This window comes from Danio rerio, chromosome 9, assembly GCF_049306965.1.
Source record: "Danio rerio strain Tuebingen ecotype United States chromosome 9, GRCz12tu, whole genome shotgun sequence".
Taxonomy (NCBI): domain Eukaryota; kingdom Metazoa; phylum Chordata; class Actinopteri; order Cypriniformes; family Danionidae; genus Danio; species Danio rerio.
Window position 1 is genome coordinate 19,127,287 of NC_133184.1, and position 10,199 is coordinate 19,137,485.

At 37.5% G+C, this 10,199-nt stretch overlaps 1 long non-coding RNA gene across 1 annotated transcript; it reads left to right on the forward strand.

Annotated features, from left to right (window-relative positions):
- The first annotated feature begins 6,216 nt into the window (after positions 1-6,216).
- LOC101886778 (uncharacterized) lies at positions 6,217-8,641 on the forward strand. Its single transcript, XR_012385047.1, has 3 exons — positions 6,217-6,570; positions 6,657-6,759; positions 8,019-8,641. It is a non-coding gene; the product is annotated as an uncharacterized lncRNA (long non-coding RNA).
- The last annotated feature ends 1,558 nt before the right edge of the window (positions 8,642-10,199 follow it).

Below are 10,199 nucleotides of genomic sequence, written 5' to 3' on the forward strand. Positions count from 1 at the left end.
GTGTGTGTGTGTGTGTGCAGGGCTGGCGCGTCCATAGAGGCGACCTAGGCGGCCGCCTAGGGCGGCAGTAGAGAGGGCGGCATCCGCGACACCTCCCTTACCACCCGCGTCCTCAGTTGTGTCCGCGACACCTCCCTCACCACCCGCGTCCTGAGATATATTCGCGCATAGACGACAGAATAGAGAGCGCAGTGTCCGCGACACCTCCCTTCCTCAGCACCTGCTCGTCCTCAGTTATATCCGCACACAGTGCGCTGGAAAAGAGGTCCGCGACACCTCACTTCATTTTCACAACCAGTCACTTTCGTTTTCACATTGGGGTTGAGGGCGGCATGATCGTCCTCTGCCTAGACCGGCAGTACAGCTTGCTCCGGCTCTTTGTGTGTGTGTGTGTGTGTGTGTGTGTGTGTGTGTGAATGAAATGTGTGAATGTATGTTTGAATGAAATGTGTGAATGTATGTGAATGGGTGTTTCCCAGTGATGGGTTGCATCTGGAAGGGCATCCGCTGCATAAAACATATGCTGATGATATGTTCATTCTGCTGTGGCAACCTCTGATTAATAAAGAGACTAAGCCGAAAAGAAAATGAATGAATAAAACAGTACTCTTGAAACACAGTACACTGAATATTTTGGGGTTTAATGGACATTACTGAACTCAAACATTAGCTTTAATATTGTTTTGAATGTTATTATGCCAGTAAGCTTAAAAAAAGGTAACCACAATCTTAAGATTTTAGTAACATTTAATGCTAGCGATAAATGGTCTACTTTCAGTCCATGGCCTTGTCTGAATCCTCAAGGCCCTCAGCATCTGTATGCCTGCAGGGGGAGGTAGGAAATGACCTTGTCTCATTACTGCCCACCTCCATGCAGTGAATAACAGTCATGTGAAGAGCTGCTTCTTCTCAAACAAAAGAGACAGATGCTCAGTCTGTCCTCTGGCTTCACCTCTGCTGCTTCTCCAGATACGACACTAGTCCTGTCCTGACTTGTCCAGATTTATGAGCCATATGTAATGTTTTCCACTGCACAAATGACGCTGCATGGACTCAAGGTGGGTGGAAGATTATTAATGGAGTACTTAACCTAAATATACTGTATGCTGAAACAGGCAGTTAAATAAAGTAAACAGTGTTAATGCTGTGACATGCAACCCATTTTGAAGTATAGCATGAGAAACGAGGGATTGAAATTCCAAGTATTGAAATAAAGATCCCTTAATTCACCAAAAAAATTTGATTTGGTTTTGGTGAAAAAGTGTTAATGTGAATAATGAGAGGTGGAAACGCATTTGTTGAATAACTCGGATGGAGTGAACATTACACCCTCATGACTAATTCGCTGTCTTCATTATGCCTGCCTTGTTTACTGTATGTTGCTAGGTTATCAATACTCTATAAACTTGATGGAAATGCACCTAATTCGCATTTAAAAAACATTTTTAACCAAGAGCTTTTTGCATCTGTAAATGGTGAAATCTGGATTTGCCACTTGTCTTTTAAAAAAAGACGCGGTTTCAGTTTAGGTTGGATTGTCCTGTCTCTACAGATTTTTGTTCATGGCCCTTTAAAGAAAGAATAATTTATGTATTTCAAGAAAATATAGCAAGAAACAAGTCGATATATCTTAATAAGTCACTCTATCTTTGTGTATCTCTCAGCCAATGCATTCTGCAATTTTCAGCTTTGGAACCACATAGTAAAAAAGTGTCTCGCAGCCACATGATGCTTTGATCTGTGCAACATAACCTGCAGGAATGCCAAATGTGGACGTCAGGGATAAACACGGACACAGCGTTTCCTTGCTAATACTAAAGTTAATCTAGGACAGGACATTCAGACTTTATAATAGTACATATCACTTTAATAAAGAAAGATCTGCTTGTGTTATATTTACTCTCTGCTTACTGAACTGGGCCTGGCAGCACGTTGTGTTTTTTTGAAATGTAAGAAAATGTAAACAAATATCAGAGTGTCCTACGCTTCATGCAAATAGCCTGCCCTGATGGCAGAGGCTATTTAGGGCCTACTCACACTATGCCATCCGTACCGTGCCCAGGCCCGTTTCCCGCATCGTTTGAGAATTGTGAGTGCGCTGAATCGGGCTCAAGCATGGTTCACTTGGCCGGCCCTGGCCCGGTTGGAAGAGGTGTGCCTGAGCGCGGTTCACTTGGGCTTTGGCACGGTACGCTTGTGTGTGAGTGCAAAACGCGCCAAAGCCAGAAACTGAAAGCGAGACGTGACTTTTAAGGGACTGTTTTATATGGATTTATTAATCATTCTTACTGTTCAGTGAATGCAAACTGCCGTAGTTTATTAAAGACAAAAACTCCTCACAGCACGACAGCTGCGCGGCTTCAGCAGACCTCATTCCCACAGCACGAGAGCTTTATTATTGTTTTTGAGCGCCAAAAGTGGCGGATCTGTTCGGCGAAATATCTGACTGCGTGTCACTGCATCCCTAAGGATTGTTTGGCGAAATATTTGACTGCATGTCACTGCATAATAAACGACTGAAATGATATAACTAGAGAAATCCCCACTGTGCTGCTGAGTGTTAGAGTGCTTCTCACTGAACAGCACAGCAGCGATGACGTAAGCGTGCCGAGGCCCATTTGTGGTGTGAGTGCGGGCCGTCGGGGGAGACAGGAGGGGGGACAAGCGTGCTTTGGCCCGGTTCGAGGAAACTGTACCTAGTGTGAGTACGGCTTTAAAGTCAAATGTCAAAACGACACAATGGCCACTCAGTACAGCAGCAAGGGCGTAGAGAATTTCCAATAAAGTCGTAGAGACATGATCAACTCACGATTCATCCTTGACCGTTGCTTATATAACAAAGGCATTTATCTTAAATAAAAATGTACAAAATGTCCTAAAATGGTGAATAAAAAGACTGTATTTAAATATGAAAAGATGAGTTAAATGTCATCTCATTTACACACAGTATGGTATTGTTGTATGCTCTTAAAAACTATAGAATAAAGCAATTTTGTGATATTTAAAGGCTTAAAGGGACTTTGATACTGTTTTGTAATGTAAATATCTGCCACTGTAGTATGTTCAGTTGAAGTCAGCATTATTAGCCCCCTGTTTTTGTTTAACGGAGAGATTTTGTTCAACACATTTCTAAACATACTAGTTTTAATAACTCATTTCTAATAACTGATTTATTTTATCTTTGCCATGATGACAGTACATAATATTTTACTAGATATTTTCAAGACACTTCTATACAGCTTAAAGTGATATTTAAAGGCTTAACTAGGTTAATTGGGTTAACTAAGCAGGTTAGGGTATATATATATATATATATATATATATATATATATATATATATATATATATATATATATATATATATATAAATCTATATACTCACATAAAAACAGTAATTCAGAATAAATACTATAGTGTTTTTGAGCTGTGTGTAGTATTTACAACTTTAAATTAAAATAAAAGTTTTTTTTTTAGATGTTAGTATCAGTATTGTTAGTTTTTAAGATATCTGTATGTGTGCCAAATTTAGGAGATATAAAACTAATATAAAGATGTAAAGCTTGTAATTTGTCACTTCCACCTAAATGAATCAACTTTTTTCCCCACATCAAGTTAAACTATAGATTCTCATCAAATCACAACCAATCAAATGCTCTCTGACATGCCCCGCCCCTTCAAGACGCTTCTCATTTGCTTTTTATTTGATGCACTTGAGCTCTCACTGTCAGAGCGGTAATAAAACAAAACACTATTGGCTGTTTTTTAAAAAGAGGATAAGCCTACACTATTTCCCTGCCTCTTTTTGTGTTTTGGTTGAGATAACAACAAACATTAAGTAAAAATGCATATTTCAAAGCACTTCACGCAACCTTTACCTGTATTAAACACTGTGGTATGTGCAGAGGTAACTGTGGTGTTTTGTGGTATAAAAATAATATACCCTAGGGTAGTAGAAAACTACAGTATTGGGTAATTTGTGTTTATCACTATAGGTGTTGTCGTGCCATAGCAACTATAGAGTTAGCACAACAGCTTATAAAGTACTTTAGGGTGGTCAAGACTATGGGGCGATAACCGTTTTCAATGTATACCGCGGTTTGGAAAAGTCACGGTTTTAAAACTTTCACAATTTTCTGCAATACGTGTATGTGTAATATTTTTTTAATGCTTTTTTTAAATCCTTTTTTATAATTGTTTTTTTTTTTACGACAACAGTATATCCAACAGAAAAAATATCCAAAGATGCCTTTTAAATTGAAAAAAAAATCTGTTTTTGAAATAAATGAAGTCGATTCATTTGAATTATTTAGCCTGACATGTTTACTGTTTCAAAATATTTTAAATGTTTCTCTAAATAAAATATATTGGGTTCAAAAGGGAAAATATTTAAAAATATTTTAAAGCAGTTATTACAATACCCTGAAACTGTGATGTTTTTATCCAAAGTTATAATATCATCAGAATCTTATACTGGCCCGTGCCTAGTCAAGACTACAGGATGGTTGAAAAACATTATAGTAGTATTTATCTTTACATTTTTTAGTATTTTCTCATGTGGGTACTATTGTTTTTGCCTATAGTGCAAATACAATATTTATAGTGCTGATTTTCACAAGCCGCTGCTGCTAATTTTTTATAATTAAATAACTTAATAAAAACAATAAAAGTTTTAAAATCAACATAAAATATTTTTTGTTTAATAAATTTAGGCTGCATACTTAATATAATAATGAATAATAAAATGTTCCTCATCTTATTTAAAAAAAATACTAATAGCTAAGTGAAGTTTATTTATAAACAAATTTCGAGAGGATCACATGTTCATGATTGCTTGCAGCCGCTCCCGCATTATTCAATTTATCAGACAATTCCTAAGCCACTATAAATACCCTAAGTTCCATATAACAGCCATCTTCATTTTGAAGAATCCCCTCTTTAACAACCACTCATCCTCCTTTATGGGTGGCACGGTGGCCCAGTGGTTAGCACTGTTGCCTCACAGCAAGAACGTCACTGGTTCTAGTCCTTACCAAGTAACACCCTTTCTGTGTCGAGTTTACACGTTCTCCCTAGGCTCACGTGGGTTCCCCCGGGTTTCCAGTTTTCCTCCCACCGTCTAAAAACATGCAACTTAAGTTAATTGACTATTCCAAATCGGCACCATAGACATGCTGCTAGTAAGTAGTTAACTCCTAAGAGCAATCACTATCTGTACATTAGCTACTACAGCAGGGAAGTTCTTGAGCTCAAACTCCCCTCTTGCCTTGCAAACAGCAGGGAGCCCCAGGCTCTACGATCTTATGAGCTCAGGGCTCTCTCCTGGGACACCCTGCCAAACAAGCTTTATAATCAATCATCAGCTAAGTGTGAACTCTTGAAACACCATTCCAAAGAAAATAAGAGTAAATTAAAACCTTTTTTAACTTGACCATGTAACTTGCATCAATAAATATTGATTTAAAATATTGAGTTAAACTTTAAACAATAAAAAAAAAAAATTGTTGAAACCTGATTAACTTGTTAACGTTACAAAAACAATTGTTGTCATGACATTTCATGACCTTTCTATCAAGAAATATGTCATGTTCAATGATCGATTTGCCAAACTTTTATGGATCAGATCATTTGTCTCAAAATGAGCATAATATCAGCAAGCAAGCTAAAAAAAATTAACTTGTGTTGTTGTAAAGCAACAGGCTGTTGTGTAACTTTTCAACAAGATAACTGTTATGTTCTAAACTGCAGGTTCTGCATAATTAAACTCTGAAACCCTCAGACTAATGAGTCCTATTACCAGTGGCGGCTGGTCAATAGGGGGCGCTGGGGCGCCGCCCCCCCTTCAAGTTAGCCTACTTTAATATGTTAATATTTATTATCACAAATATTAACAAAATAAATTGATTTAATGATAACACTCTACAGTTAGTCATACTAACATTTATTGAAAATAAAAAAAATGTATGAACAATATTTTTTCATATGTGTGCGGGGCGCCGGACTAATGAGTGTCTATGTAGATACACGAACTTTTGCAATACACGTGATATGACAAAAAGCTCTAATTGGCCCGTTTTAAATTGTCCTTGGGGCGCAGCACTCTGCGCCCCGAACCCGCCCATTTATGTTGTCAGAACGAATCATATTTGTTTTTATATGGTTGGCCTTATGTGATTGGACCATTCCCACTTGGACCTTTCACTTAGCAAGCAGCTCCTCAGTTAACTGACGACGATCAATCATAGTGGAAGCAAGTGCAATTTCTCTAAATGAAGGAAAATTCCGTTGTATCTTTGCAAAGATATCCATTCACAAGGCGTTTGGATGAAGAAAAAAAAAGAATCAAGGAGCTTGGACCAGATTGCAAATTCAACAGCAGTCAAGTGATCGTGGGCGCGCGTACACTCGGGGCTTTTCCAGCACTTGTTATGACAAACGGAGCTGGCTGGCAGGTTGTGATGTAAGTCATGCCTTTTACTGTTTCCCGTGTTTGCTGTTTGCCGTGAAGGACATCGATTCAGTCCACATCAGGGGGAGCATCCAGCAATTCCAGCAGGACATACAGAAGATCAGGTAGTTGCTGTTTTTTTGTTTTGGATTTATTATGATTATTACTAATATTATTATTATTATTCATACACTTTCTTATTCCTTTACAGAAATTCTCTCCATTCCCTGGTTGACCAATGCAGTGAAGGTGGTTTTCAACAGAAGAGGCGGCGGTCCCTCAGTCCAGAGGTTCATGAACAGATAGCAGCAGAAGTGAGTTTTTATTTTAATCAAAATAAGTCATTACAAACAAGCTAAACTGTATTGTTTAATTACCTTCTATGGGAACTTGTAAATATCCCTTTCATTGATTTTAAGATAAAAATAATAATAGAGCAATTCCCTGCAAATGTTAACCTTTTCATGAAAAAAATTAAGTTCTCAACAAAATACCGAAACTGTTTCTGTGTTTTTTTTTGTGTGTGTGTGTGTGTGTGTAAGCAAGTAATTTACAGTACTTTAGACATACTCAAATGTCTCTGTCAATGTTTTAAAAATTTTTTTATTTATTTACCCAAGTCACATGAAAGGCAATTTCACATCCGTCACACCCATAATACAGAGGTGTCAAATCCATAACTAAGCTTTTTCCTCATAAATGAAAATTATCAAATAAAATCAATCATGTTTGTTTTATAGAAGAAAAAAAACTCTTAACCTCCTGCTTAGCATTATTTTGGGGGGTTTTGCAGTTTAACAGACAGAATTTCTACTAGGCCTGTTGTATACTGCAAACTCACAGACTTTTTTTAGTTACATCCATAACTCCTTTGTTTATTTTCCTCATTTAAAGTACAAAACATGTTTACAGATTGATATTAAGCTGATCTTATAGCTACGTGGTCAGTAGTTTTGGAAAATATAAACGGATATTTCAATATAATGTTAACATACTTTCTCTGTGAATTTATGTTTTGAGTTTTTACTGCAAATGCCACATCCATAATGCTGGAACTGCTCAATAATAATTTGAGGAGTAATAATATTGTAGTCACCAAAACATTTACCCAGAGATAGTAAATGAAACAATACAGTTTAATTTGTTGCAAGCACACTGGCTTGTTTATATGATACAATGACCAGGTCTTTTTCAAATAGGAGTCTTTAAGTGTCTCATTATAGAAGCATTATATAAAAATAGTTGATAAGAATTTTGAATCTAAGTGTTGTTGATTTATAAGCTGGGAATAGTGGGCTGTATAAAACTATGATAAATGTAAATGCATTTTTATGACTAGGTGATCTTCTTAAACGTATATACTCTTTAAACTATTATCTAAAATGATTTGTTATTCTTCAGTTTCTTCTAGTGGAGCTTGACATGTTTACTAAGAATGAATGTGTTTATGAGGTTTTTAGAAAGTATGAATTTAACCACTACAACTGGTCTGCCTTTATAACTCAACCTGGTTATTTTAATGTAGCAGTTGAAACTGACACATAATTACATCATTTTTGTCTTTATCCTTTAGGTCTGTGATACCATACTCACACACACACTGGAGCGGTTCTCCTTCACAGACCACCTCGTTAGTGCCACATTGCTGCAGGCAGACAGGTTTGAGCAGTATACAGTAGCTTTTCCAGAAGATGCACTTAGCAGGACTCTGAAAGCCTATCCTGTGCTCGATGGAAGTAAGCTAAAGACAGAGCTCAGTCTCATCTACTCCAAGGATGAGTTCAGAGCCTGTTGTGGTGCTTTGGACCTACTCCAGCTGTTTATGGAGAACAATCTTGAGGAAGTCTTTTCAGAGACTGTAACTCTCCTAAAGATTCTGGTAACTACGCCTATGACCACAGCAGAAGCTGAGAGGTGCTTCTCAACTTTGAAAAGAATAAAAACTTTTCTGAGAAACAGCATGACCCAAGAGAGGCTGAATGCATTGGCCATGCTGTCAATAGAGAAGAGACTAGTGACTGAGATGACTGACTTCAACCAAAAGGTCATTGAGAAATTTGCAAGCCAGAAAGAAAAGAGAGCAAAATTTATTTTCAAGTAGTGCTACTGGCCAGTGATTAGGCAACATCTATGTGTGTCTGTGCGTGTGTTTATTGATTACTTCATTACTGATAATAAACCTAAATTGAACTAAAATTTTCTGATTTATGAAGCATTTGTTGTATGCTTTAGTCATATTTTTGTTTTTTCATACATCACCTGATAAATGGCTTTGACACTGTTGCATTACCAACCGTTAGGTCAGTTCTGGTGTTTGCGCCCCCCCACATTTTTTTAGCACCAGCCGCCACTGCCTATTACAAACCCTGCCGCTGTGCACACACTGTATGAAAGACCTTCATTCAGAGCTCTGTGCCCTCTTTAACTTTTACAAATATTTGCTCTCGGTTTCTAAAGGAGCAGCCATACTTTTCCTGTTAAGATGAGTTGAATTTTTTTGCATGCGCACTTGCGCAGTAGGTCCATGCTCTCCTTTACCCTTATGAAAGTATGAGCTGAATGAATGAAAATACATGTTCTTGCTGGTTAGAGTTCATGACACACAAGCAGGTCAGTGTGTGTGTGTACTGCTGATGTCAGGTCTCCTGCTGGAATGTACACGGGTATAGGGAGTGACAGGAGGGGTGTTTAGGGTCCTTTGGTGAAGCATAGTAACAGAGATAGTTTAATAGCATCGCACATAATCCCTTCCACAGGCTGCCTGCAGATGCTGTTACTATGATAGCCCAATGCCTGTTAAAATATGACTTGTGGAACAATCTGGCATAATGCATAATTAACTTTCTCCTGGGAGAAAGGCAATAATTTAAGGGAAAATGGTAGTGGCGACTGTGGGAACACAAGTTACTTAAACTGACAGACATCAATTCAGCAGAAAAAGAAATGTCAGTCTAGAGAGTATATCCATGTGGAAAAGCTGGAACAAGCACAAAGTACATGTAATACAGTTCAGTATAAGAATTATATAAGAATTAAGACACAAAATAAAACTAAACTAACTTTAATTAAAGGATGTTTAGTTTTATTTTGTGTCTTGATATATTTTTTACATGTATTAAATTAATTATATGTATTATGTCATTCATTCATTCATTCATTCATTCATTCATTCATTCATTCATTCATATTCTTTTCAGCTTAGTCCCTTTATTAATAAATAATTAACTGGCAACTTATCCAGCACATTTTTATGTACCTCTGGGAAACATCCACACACACACACACACACACACATACACAATGGACAATTTAGCCTACCCAATTCACCTGTACCGTATGTCTTTGGACTGTGGGGGAAACCGTAGCACCCGGAGGAAACCTACGCGAATGCAGAGAGAACATGCAAACTCCTCACAGAAACTCCTCACAGAAACACCAACTGAGCCAAGGTTCGAACAAGCGACCCAGCGACCTTCTTGCTATTGGGTGACAGCACTACCTACTGCACCACTGCTTCGTCCTTATATGTATTATGTGTTTTTAATTAATTATTAGATGACCAATTCATTTAAAAAAGGTAAAACAAATAATTTTTTACTAAATAATTTCCCTTTTTTAATTGACTTTTGACTTTGAAATGCAGTCACACACTTGTATACATGGTTTGTGTCACTGACTCGGTCCCAGTCATTCCCCTCGCTGGCCAGCAGAGGTCATTATCACCGGACTTCTAACCATTACGTCATCCACTTAC